This window comes from Diuraphis noxia, unplaced genomic scaffold (genome assembly GCF_037042655.1).
Source record: "Diuraphis noxia isolate RWA-SAM2 unplaced genomic scaffold, SU_Dnox_SAM2 contig0001, whole genome shotgun sequence".
NCBI lineage: Eukaryota > Metazoa > Arthropoda > Insecta > Hemiptera > Aphididae > Diuraphis > Diuraphis noxia.
Window position 1 is genome coordinate 30,012,972 of NW_028301711.1, and position 12,572 is coordinate 30,025,543.

The window sequence follows — 12,572 nt, forward strand, 5'->3', positions numbered from 1 at the left end:
CGCGTAACTATAAAGCAGTGGTTTTCAAACTTTTATTATACTCTGCACACCGTACATTTCAAAAAAATTTTCTCGGCACACTAACCCGCATTTCTTCATCCACTGAATTTAATTTTTCTCGTTTTTTATTTTTTATATTCGTAAGTACTAAAAACCCTTGTTCACAAAGATATGAGGTTGAGAACGGCAAAAGAATAGTCAATGCTTTTATAGATATTATACGTATTATTGAAAGCATTTATTTTCTTATATCGCAATACAATGCAATAGGTAACCTAACCTAACCTAACCGTGGCACACCTAATGGATACTCACGGTACCCAGTTTGAAAACCACTGCTATAAAGTAATATACCTAATACCTAGGTACTGTTGATTACCTTTAACCGACAATCGAATTCTTAAAATGGTTATAAATTTCTTAGTTTATTATATATATTTTTTTAAATATAACAGCTGCCCAATGTGTATAATATTCCTCACCGTTGCTGTTTTTATGAAAACGAACCTTATGCCTACCTATGTGGTTGCGGACTTGCAGTTATGAATTTGAGTCCGCCTACAAATTAAATATATATTATGGAAAAAATACGAATCACGTCGATTTAAAAAGACAAACATGCATGAAATCAATAAATAGAATAATAGATTAACTAAGAATTGCTTTGACGTTTTACATTGTACTAACTTGGGTTTCTATTTATTAAATGTGAACCACCAATATTTTTTTTCATCAGTATCATAATATGACAATGAAAAAATACATATAGTCATATAGGTATAAGTATATTATCTAAAATAACAACATAGCATATATGTCGCATAAATAACGATACAATCCAAATAAATCGATGAGTAATAGTTTTAATTTATGTTTATTTAACTATCCAAATAGTATATTAGAATGCGAGTTATTATAATATATGAGTATGATATACCGCATGCACTCATTTTAAGGACAGACACGATGCTAATCATTGTTAAGGTCACAAGCTGTTGTTTATTAATTAAAATGTTTATACCATATGTTATTGCTGTGGTATTACTACAACAATATACTAATGCGGCCGCACTGAGAGCCGTTGTCGGAGTAATTACAATAGCGTTCTATGAACTCCTTTTTTCAGTGGAAAAATCAATTATATTGATCAAAATTTAAGAAACATTCAAACTATAGTACCTATATACTAAAAATTATTAGGAGTAATATTATGTTTCAATTTGAAGCAAATATCTCTCTCGTCTCATCTCAAGAAGGAGTAGGGTCAAAAGGTATACAGTATACACTGCAGTACACGAAAGTGTAGACGTGAGCACGTAATACGCCCACCATCATAATAAAATATTTTTTTTTTCATCCCGAAATATAAATAATATATTATATTTCGGATCTCGCTTTTTTTCGATTTATGATAGATAGAATATTTGTTTGAATATATTACTAACTGAATATTCAAATTAATTTAACTTTTAAGCTATTTCGCCACAAACCTGTTATATTCGTAACGTTCTATACGGTACGTTGGTATTGACATCTAAATCAGAAACAGCTCGTAAAATAGAGTAAAATAATATATAAGCCAAATTACTTATCGCCACTTATTCTCAAGAATGACAAAACGGATGAACTTTAAATTTTAAATAACTGGTTTCTACCCTGCGATGCTCAAAGCCTAAGGTGCTATGCGATTAGTAGAGGACGGTAAAAATCCATTCTATTCCTTGCTACTACAGGATTTATTTTAGCCCACGGAAATCTAATTATTATTTTGTGTAATAGGTACTAGGTACAATAAATACAATGTGTATAATATAGGTATAATTGCCATTGGTTACATAATATAAAATTATTATCGTGATGAGATAAAATGTACATAATATTTAATAACTATTATTGAAACTAATAAATGATATAATTAATATAGTTGGTAGACACGTATTTAGAAACTTGATTTTATAACAGGTAATTAAATGCTGTCTAACTGTTTTAGAGTTACCGCACAGCTTTGAAATATTAATTGTTTATAATTTAAAAACGATTTAAATTTTATTTTTATTTTTTATTGATCTTTCATTATTCTTATGTATAACAAATAGTTTGTATTCCAAGGTTGGAAATGGTCACTACCATACATAGCAGAACAACTTCCACGGTTATTTTTATATTTGAGTTCACAACTATCTCTAAACAAAATTATTAGATTCATTTTTCAACAACAATAAATAAATTAGCAAAAAATGTATAATACTTTCCCTACCTTCTGCATATCTAAGATAAGTATTAAATATAATATTTATTATTTAGTATTTACATACGATCAATATAACTTAAACATTACCAAATATATCTATAAAATATTTAATGTTATACCTACTAAGAATCATCAAACTGCACGACTATTTCATCAAGGTTATACATGAATTGAACAGATCTATATTCACACAAACTTCAGGCATATTATTTATATATAATATATAGGTACAAGATGTAACAGATATAACCAACTTTTTTTCACATTAACATTAATATTTTTTTTTTTATTTTTTTTTTTTTTTTGTTCATTTAGTGAACCTAGCACTAAATGTTTAATATATTTTTTTATGTTTTATTTTTCAATACTGTAAATAAAAAAAATTAATTTAATTAAGAAAAAGCGGGAAAATGGGTATCGCTCTGCTGTACATTAGGTGGTGGGGTGGACCTCTGACTAGGGTAGGTTAGATTTGAATGCATACGAAAAACGATTCTGAACGGAGATGATTTGTCAGTCTAGGATATATTATATTTAAATATTGTCATATAATATTCTATTTTGAAACAAATATATTATTTTTCAATTGGGACGCATTTTGAATAAGGCATGGTTAATCAATTTTTCCAAAAACATTGCATGTAGTTAACATAATTCATGATACCTTATATTATTATCATAGATATAAATATACCTGGTTTGAGGATAAATCGTTATCATTACGCGATTTCATAAAAATTTAAAACTCAAACGCTCAAAACAGTTTTTCTATAATAACGCTTCTAATTTTCTCTATATCTATTTGAAGCAAAACTTATGGAAAACTTAGTGTTGAATTTTATAAGTTATAACCTTTGACATAAATACAAACAATATTATGAATTTTGAACAACAAAATAATTTGCAAATATTCATGGTTTTGACGAATTTTTGTCAATATTTGAAATTCAAATGCTAATAAAAATTTAATTTGAATTTCCGGTGGACATTTTTTTTTGTGATAAAGATTGACAAATTTGTAAGGAATCTTGTATTAAATATTCAAATCTTAGATTTAAAAAGAAATTTTTTTATGAATTTCTAGCTTAAAACAATTTGCGAATTTTTGTGATTTTTACGTATTTTGTCAAAATTCAAAACTTTAATGCTTATAAAAAAAAAATTGTGACTATGAATTTATTTTATTTTTCAACTGCTATTATAGCAATATGTTAAGAGCCTTGTATTAAATTTTCAAGATTTTCTACCAAAAAATAAATTTTTATCGATATTAATTTAAAAAAAACTAATAATGATCGAAAATTGCATATACCTATGAAGAAATAGGTAAAATTAATAATAATAATAAAATAATAAAATAATAATAATATAATAAAATTTTTGTAAGTTCATGTATCAATGGTCATTTGTTTTAATGTTACATCGAAAATCAAAATCGATTTAGTCGAGAACTGACTGTACGTAAAATTTCCTGTTTTTCCCTTAATTTTTAGTTTGTTTATCCCGATTATTTAGAAAAATATTGAGAATTTTTTAGTTTTTACCCCCCCCCCCCAAAAAAAAAAAAAAGTACCAACTAGATTCACCTTCTGATCGGCCGAGGTACTAAGTCAAAAATCGAATCACTTTTACTGCCCCAAACCGTGATGACAGACACAAAAAAAAATATTCATGGTTTTGACGAATTTTTGTTCATATTTGAACTTCACATACTAATTAAAAAAAATTGTGCCTATGTATTCTTATGATTTTTTAATCACTATAATAATAACTTATGAGGAACTTTGTATTCAATTTTCAAGTATTTTGATAGGGCCAAAAAATTTTTATCGACACTTACGACTTATACTTTTTGAATAATAACAAATGTTTAAAATCATTTGAGGATAAATCGTTATCGTTACGCTATTTCGTAAAAATTTAAAATTCAAACGCACTTAAAATTTTTCCTATAATGATGCTTCGGGTATTCTCTATAGCTACTTGAAGGAAAACTTAGTGTTGTATTTTTAATCTTTAGTTATAAACACAAAAATTTTTATGATTTTTCAACTTCAAAATAATTTGCAAATTTTCGCATTTTCGACAGATTTCGTAAAAATTTGAACTTTAAACGCTTACAAAAAATAATTGTGACTCATGATTTTTAATTTTTTTTAGCTATAATAAGAACAACTCATAAGGAACTTTGTATTACATTTTCAAGTTTTTTTGGTCATTCAAAATTTTTTTACCGACACTTCAAAAAAAAATTCTCAAAAAATCGAAAATTTCAGTGGTCTATAAATAACTCAAAAAAAGTCATAATTTTTTGAAAATTAAACTGTATATAGATATCACTGACATAAACATTTGGTGAAAATTTCAAGTATTTATAGTGATTAGTTTTTGAATTACAACCATACAAAAAAGTCGATTTGGTCGAAAACTGATTTTGCGTAAATATTCCCGTTTTTCTGTCATTTTTTTTGTTGTTTTTCTCGATTTTTTTGAAAACTGTTTGAAAAATGTTAACTTTTGACCTCTATAATGCACCAAGGATATTCACTTTTACATCGGAAACCACCCCAAAAGTTTGAAATTGAAGTATTATTTCAACTAGTTATGCTGTACACAGACACACAAAAAAAAAACACATATCATTGTAAAATCAATACATTCATCACTTCGTTCAGAATCTAAAATGTTGGATAAATTCAAAATATTCTATTTGTGAATCTGATTATAAGAACAATTTTGATGGTAAAAACATTTATCTAAGTCAAGTAGTTTATTTTTTAGAATTTTTTTAAAATTCAATATTTTTTGGTTAAATTAATTTGGAACCCAATAACTTTTTAAAAAATCTGATTTTGAGAATTTGCTGACAACGAGTATATTTCTTAAATTATTTATTTATCATATAGTATTAAAAAAATTTGCCATACGATTAATTGGCATAATTTTTTTTTTTTTTTTTTTGTCAGGTCTTTTACACTCTGTATATATGTAGCTTAATGTAAATAACAATAAATTTAAAATAATGGTGTATTTATGACTGCAGTCTATATGTTACCCCTTGTCCCCTTCAATAACTGAAATACAGAATAAACTAGTCAATTCAATAAAATAAGAATGGAATTGAAATTTGATAGTGACGATTTAGTATAGAAATGAGCCAAGAGCTTTTAAGGCCATTAAAACTAGATAGGTAATATAATCTATTCATAGTTAAAACTAACAAGTATTTAGTATAGATAAGTACCTACCTATATGAGTATAGATGTTCGCCACCTATAAATTGTAAAGAGATAATGTAACCACTTAATTTTATATGAATACAAACATAAACATACCCAGTGATTATCAGAACGTAATACGAGTATGTTATTAAGGTTTTTTGACTTTTTGTAAGTCTAAAACATGGTATTTTTGATTTCGTTGAGTTTAGTTCAATACAGTGGCGTATTTAGATATTTTTTTTAGGGGGGGGGGGGGGGGGAGCTGTGATATTTTCTCCAACTGAAATTCCCAATTCATCCTATATGAGTTAGAAAATTTACATCTGATAGGACATAATAAGCAAACTTCATAAACAATTCCTGGATTTCGGGGGGGGGGGGGGGCTGAAGCCCCCTCAGCCACCTCCATAAATAAGCCCCTGGTTCAATACTTATATAACTATCACCAAATGTTAGAATTTTTATATTGAAAAAATTTAAATCGTATATATTATAATATATTAAGAAGGCATAATATTATTCTAATATTATAAACTAATGTTAGATGGTATGCCATAATATGCATATTATGCATGTATAACGAATTATAATTGGAAAAATTATGGCTTAAAAATATTAACCTGAATTAATTTTAAATATCTGGTAAATAGTAATAGAAAACAGCACGAGTATTATATTACACTCGGTAGGTATTATACATTTTATCAAAATTAAAACATTTCGCTGATGCGATAAAATATTATAGTTCGGTAGCCAGACAGGTATATAAATACATTAAATAATAATAATAATAATAATAATAGGCACTTGTTAATTTTCTACCTAGTTGGTGATTTTCAACCGACTGCAAGTTGATTACAAAACTATAACCGGCCCGAGGGCTATTCCGAGATAATTTACTTTTTGGGTATTAACTATTTTTTTTTTTTTTTTTAATTAATTAATTAAATTTATCATAAATATTGGATCGTAAAATCATGCGTTTTTGGATTTAATTTGTTTTTCTTTATACCTATTATGTAGATACCTATGCCTTTAACGTTAACAATGTAGGTAACAACATATTACAGACTTACGTTTTTTTTCGATTTTCCACTAAGATTGATATTTTTAAGCTAGATTGTGTATAGGGAATAGGGATATATATCTGTATCTAAATTGATAATTACAGGATGGTGGCCATCGTGTTTTATCTGCAGGTGTTTCCTGTTATTCTTGAAAAGTTTTATGATATACCTACACTAATTCACTATACGTCTATATACTTATAATATACAGTCTATACTCTATGATATAGGTACATCTTTAGTTTACATTGTCTATATGTAATAGTCAATAGGTATACGACCGCGGTAGGTACACTTAAAACGTTCGAAATGCATCGTGTAAAAAATATCACCATACGTCGTTAAATAAAATAAATAATTAACCTAGTTACGGTTTTTCTAACAGGTCACCGTTCCAACTGGTATGACAAAACGAAATTATTTTTCCAATAGACAAGCACCATTTGAGTCGTTGAAGAAAGTACATGCGTGCTACAGAGTGCCTAATTATAATAACAGCAACATAACAAAATATTTAACCAAACCACTTATTTTCTAATATTAGACTTACCTATAATATAATTGTAGTGACGTTTTCTTTAACATTAGTAAGATTTGTTCTCATAAGGCAGATTTGAATTAAACATTGTGTTTAATTAGGTGTGTTTTATATATATAATATATATATATAATAATGTATATATATATAATATAAATTATATACTCATAGATTTAAGTTTTAACCTTTCATATTTTCAATTTTCGTCTGTAAGCACCTAATAATGTTAGATTAGGGTTAGACCAAAAATTAAAAATGATATAGTTTTAAATATTGTTTGTATTTTTATTATTTTGTTTATAATAAACATTATTTAAAAAATTTTGATACTTGAATTATAAAACTTTTTAAATATATAGATATACCCATTATACACGATATGAGTAGGTACCAATATTGAGTTTAGCCATTATACCTAGCAAATCGACTTTTGTCGTGAAATTCTTCTTCAAATATTACGAAAAAAATGTATAATTTTCCTAAATAAGTTGCAATATAAATAATAGTTATGAATGTTCGATGTTGGCATGTTTTTTGGCAATAACTCAAAAACAGTTCTAGTCGTTGTATGTGTCTCAGTTGTCTCACTCGCTAATCACTATACATAGGTATACATATTACATACCACTTATAATTCTTTTTAAACATTAAGACATTTTTAGATTTTTAAAAACAAATCAAACATTCTAAAACTATTAGTAGCAATTTTTAACCTAGTATTATTCGTTCCTTCTATAATTAAAATCCAAAGCCATTGATCGAAAGAAAATTGGAATTATCTGTAGATAAACATAAAAAAAGGCGGGTAAGGTGGATGCCGCTCTGCTGTACAGTAGGTTACAAGTGGGTTACTGTAATGGATGGAATTAAATTTGAATCCATTGATATTATATCATTGTACACGAAAAACGATTCTGAGCGAAGACGGTTTATCTGTCTAGGATATATTATATATTATGAAAAATTTTCAAATCTTAGATTTAAAAGAAAAATTGTTATGAATTTCTAGTTTGAAATAATTTGCGAATTTTCGTGATTTTCGTGATTTTTACATATGTTGACAAAATTCAAACTTTGAATACTTGTAAAAAAAAAATTGTGACTACGCATTTCTTTTATTTTTCAATTTCTATTGTAAAAATATGATAGGAGCCATGTATTAAATTTTCAAATCTTAGATATAAAAGGAACATTTTTTATGAATTTCTAGCATAAAATAATTTATGAATTTTCGTGATTTTTACGTATGTTGTCAAAATTCAAACTTTGAATCCTTGTAAAAAAAAAAATTGTGACCATGAATTTATTTTGTTTTTCAATTGCTATTGTTAAAATGTGTTAAAAGCCTTGTATTAAATTGTCAAGCTTTTCTACCGAACAAATACATTTTTAACGATATTTATAGAAAAAAAAACTAGAAAAGTTGAAAAATTAAAATGTCAGTAAACAGCTCAAAACAAATCTAAATATTTTGAAAATTTTATCAAATATAGAAAATGCCTATATAAACATTCAGTGAAAATTTCAAGTATCTGCGGTCATTTGTTTTAGAGTTTCACCAAAATAAGGATATCGCTAAAAGTGAAAATTCAATGTTGTAAAAATTTAAATTTCAAATGCTCATAAAAATTTAATTTGAATTTCCGGTAGACTTTTTATTTGTGATAAAGATTGAAAAACTTGTAAGGAATCTTGTATTAAATTTTCAAATCTTAGATATAAAAGGAAAATTTTTTATGATTTTCTAGCTTAAAATAATTTGTGAATTTTCGTGATTTTTACGTATTTTGTCAAAATTAAAATTTTGAATGCTCATAAAAAAGAATTGTGACTATGAATTTCTTTTATTTTTCAACTGCTATTGTAAAAATATGTTAAGAGCCTTGTATTAAATTTTCAAGCTTTTCTGCCAAACAAATAAATTTTTATCAATATTAATTTTAAAAAAAAACTAATAATGATCGAAAATTTCAAATGCCTATGAATAGGTTAACTTAAGTCGAAAATTTTTGAAAATGCATGGTGGATAGAATATACTTACATATATAAACATTCGATGAAAATGTCATGTATCTATGGTCATTTGTTTTAAAATTACATCAGAGATAGATTCACTTTCTGATCGAACTAGGTACTGAAGTCAAAAATCGAAGCACTTTTACTGCCCCAAAACGCGATGACAGACACAAAAAAAAAACACACATCATGGTAAAATCAATACATTCATCGCTCCGCTCAGAATCTAAAATATGTTTTCTTGAAAATTAGATTTATAAAAATAAAATATATTCATTTACAATTTAAACAATGTGTAGTGATAAAATAAATTGGGTGTCTCTATACAAGCAATGTGATTTTTGAAAATTTATTTTTGACATAGGTAGATATTTCACACATTAAAAGTAAAAAGTAATAAATGTATGTTCGTCATAATGCAATACATTAAAATAAATAATAATTATAATATGATTATTGATTAAATAAAATATTGATAATCTGTTATCACACGTGAAGCCAAAATGAATGTATTATTAAAAATTTAAAAATATTTAAAATCGAGGTGTCATTTGAATTCATCCACGGCTCTATATGTTATCAATATAAAACATACATTTTTAGGTATGTCCACAGCACGGATATAGATGAAGATAGGTACTATACACATGCGGGCTGTTTTAATAAGCATGCTCACCTTATTTGTATGCTTAAATTATGCATAGGTATTTTCAAATTCTAATTTTTGGAATTTTTAAATGCACTAGAAGACCATATTTTTGAATCCTTGAGATTTATTGCGCATCTGTACCAAACAATTATTCTACGATGCATAAAAATCATTCTCTAATTTTACCATAATCTGTTACAAAATGCATAATTATTGTCATTTCACAAATATTTTTATATTTGTCGACTCGTCGTCCATTAATGAAAAGTATTTATTTTTTAAATTAATTTAGGTTTTGAGTTTCAAGAATAGTGCCAATATAATGTAATATTTCAATATAGCCAAGTTTTCACTAATGGAATCGACTTCCGTTTTGTTTTTCCGTCTACCTAAGTAAAATTTGATATTATTTTTACCGCTACTTTATTTAAAAACAGTTCGTATTTAGTAGTATTATAAGGAATTTCTTCTTTTGGTGAAAAATAAACACTATGCACAAAAGTAGAAAGATTAATTTTATGTTGTATTTTTTCTGAGTTACTTTGTTGAACCATATAGGTTCATTTTTTCCGTGTAAGAATGTTCTAAGCTACAGCCTTAGAGTTATTATATGAACAAGCGTGTTTTAAGATTTTAAGAATTTAACAATTTTACCAGTAGGTTTTTGAAAAATGTTTAATGGAGTACATACAAAAATATTTTTCGATTTCTGTAAAGCTCTTTGAACATTACTAAGAAATTGTTCACATATTAATAAAGAGCCCCACATTTTTCAGTATTGAAATATATATTCATTTGAACAATTTTTACCAATCTTTTTGACAACAATAAGTTTCCGCTAATTCATGAATATCTACTTTAAACTTAGATTAATTTTGTAGGTAGAGGTAAAACCACCGGGTCATGATGCTCATCATCAACGTCTTCTTATTCTCGTATATTGGCCGAAATTGTTTTATTTTTTCGAAACTAAATCTTATATAGAATAATATTTGTGTTTATAGTTATGGTTAGATGTTATTTTTTTATGAAACAAAAATCACAAATACTTGACCAAACCATTAGTAATGTATCAAACAGTTAAACGTAAAAATCATAACGTTGTAAACCACTACCTACACTAACAGACGACAGCACATTTTAAAAATTATCTAAGATTCCTTCATGCGATATTTCGATGAAGTATCAACCTAAAATCGATTAGGTACGTATTATACAATGTAACAAGATACATAGTGATTATTATTGGTACACATTAATTGGCGAAAAGGCAATACTCAATAAGTTATTTTAGGTATTTGTTTTAATTTAAACAGTACAATATATTAGGTACTCATAATCGACCGATAACTCATTTCACATATTGCATCACATATATTATAGGTATTTTACGAAGTATTGTCATACATTTTTCAGGGAAAAGAATACTCCCCCCCTTAAATACTTCCCTGAAATAAACACTGTGTATAATCCAAGTATAATAAATGTTAAATACTACATAGGATAAATATATTCTTAGAATAAACATTTTAATAACTAAAAAAAGTGGGTAAGTCGTGGATGTCGCTCTGCTGTACAGTAGGTTACTGTAATGGATGGGATTAAATTTGAATGCAATGATAGGTATCATTGTATACGAAAAACGATTCTGAACGGAGATGATTTGTCAGTCTAGGATATATTATATTTTAATATTGTCATATATTCTATTTTGAAATAAATATATTATTTTTCAATTGGGACGCATTTTGCATAAGGCATGGTTAATCAATTAATGTAGTTATCATAATTCATAATACCTTATATATACGAATACCTGGTTTGAGGATAAATCGTTATCATTACGCGATTTCATAAAAATTAAAAATCAAACGCTCAAAACATTTTTCCTATAATGATGCATCAAATTTTCTCTATAGCTATTTGAAGCAAAACTTGTGGAAAAATTGGTGTTAAATTTTATAACCTTAGATATAAATACAAACAATATTATGAATTTTGAACTACAAAATAATTTGCAAATATTCATGGTTTTGACAAATTTTTGTGAATATTTGAAATTCAAATGCTAATAAAAATTTAATTTGAATTTCCGGTGGACAATTTTTTTGTGATAAAGATTGAAAAATTTGTAAGGAATCTTGTATTAAATTTTCAAATCTAAGATTTAAAAACAAATTTTTTTATGAATTTCTAGCTTATAATAATTTGCGAATTTTCGTGATTTTTACGTGTGTTGTCAAAATTAAAATTTAAATGCTTGTAAAAAAAAATGTGATTATACATTTCTTGTATTTTTCAACAGCTACTGTAAAAATATATTATGAGCCTTGTATTAAATTCTCAAATCTTAGAATTAAAAAGAAAACTTTTATGAATTTCTATCTAAGATAATTTGAAAATGCCGTAATTTTTACGTATTAAGTCAATATTTGAACTTCAAATACTAATAAAAAAAATTGTGCCTATGTATTCTTATAATTTTTTAATCACTATAATAATAACTTATGAGGAACTTTTTATTAAATTTTCAAGTATTTTGATGAGGCCAAAAAAATTTTATTGACACTTCAAAAAAAAATGTTCAGACAAATTGAAAATTTCAGTCGTCTATAAATATCTCAAAAAAAGTCAAAATATTTTGAAAATTAAATCATGTAAAGAAAATGCCAATCTAAATAACTGATAAAATTTTCACGTATCTACGACTTATACTTTTTGAATAATAACAAATGTGTAAAATCATTTGAGGATAAATCGTTATCGTTACGCTATTTCATAAAAATTTAAAATTCAAACGCACTTAAAATTTAGGATATATCGTATTTAC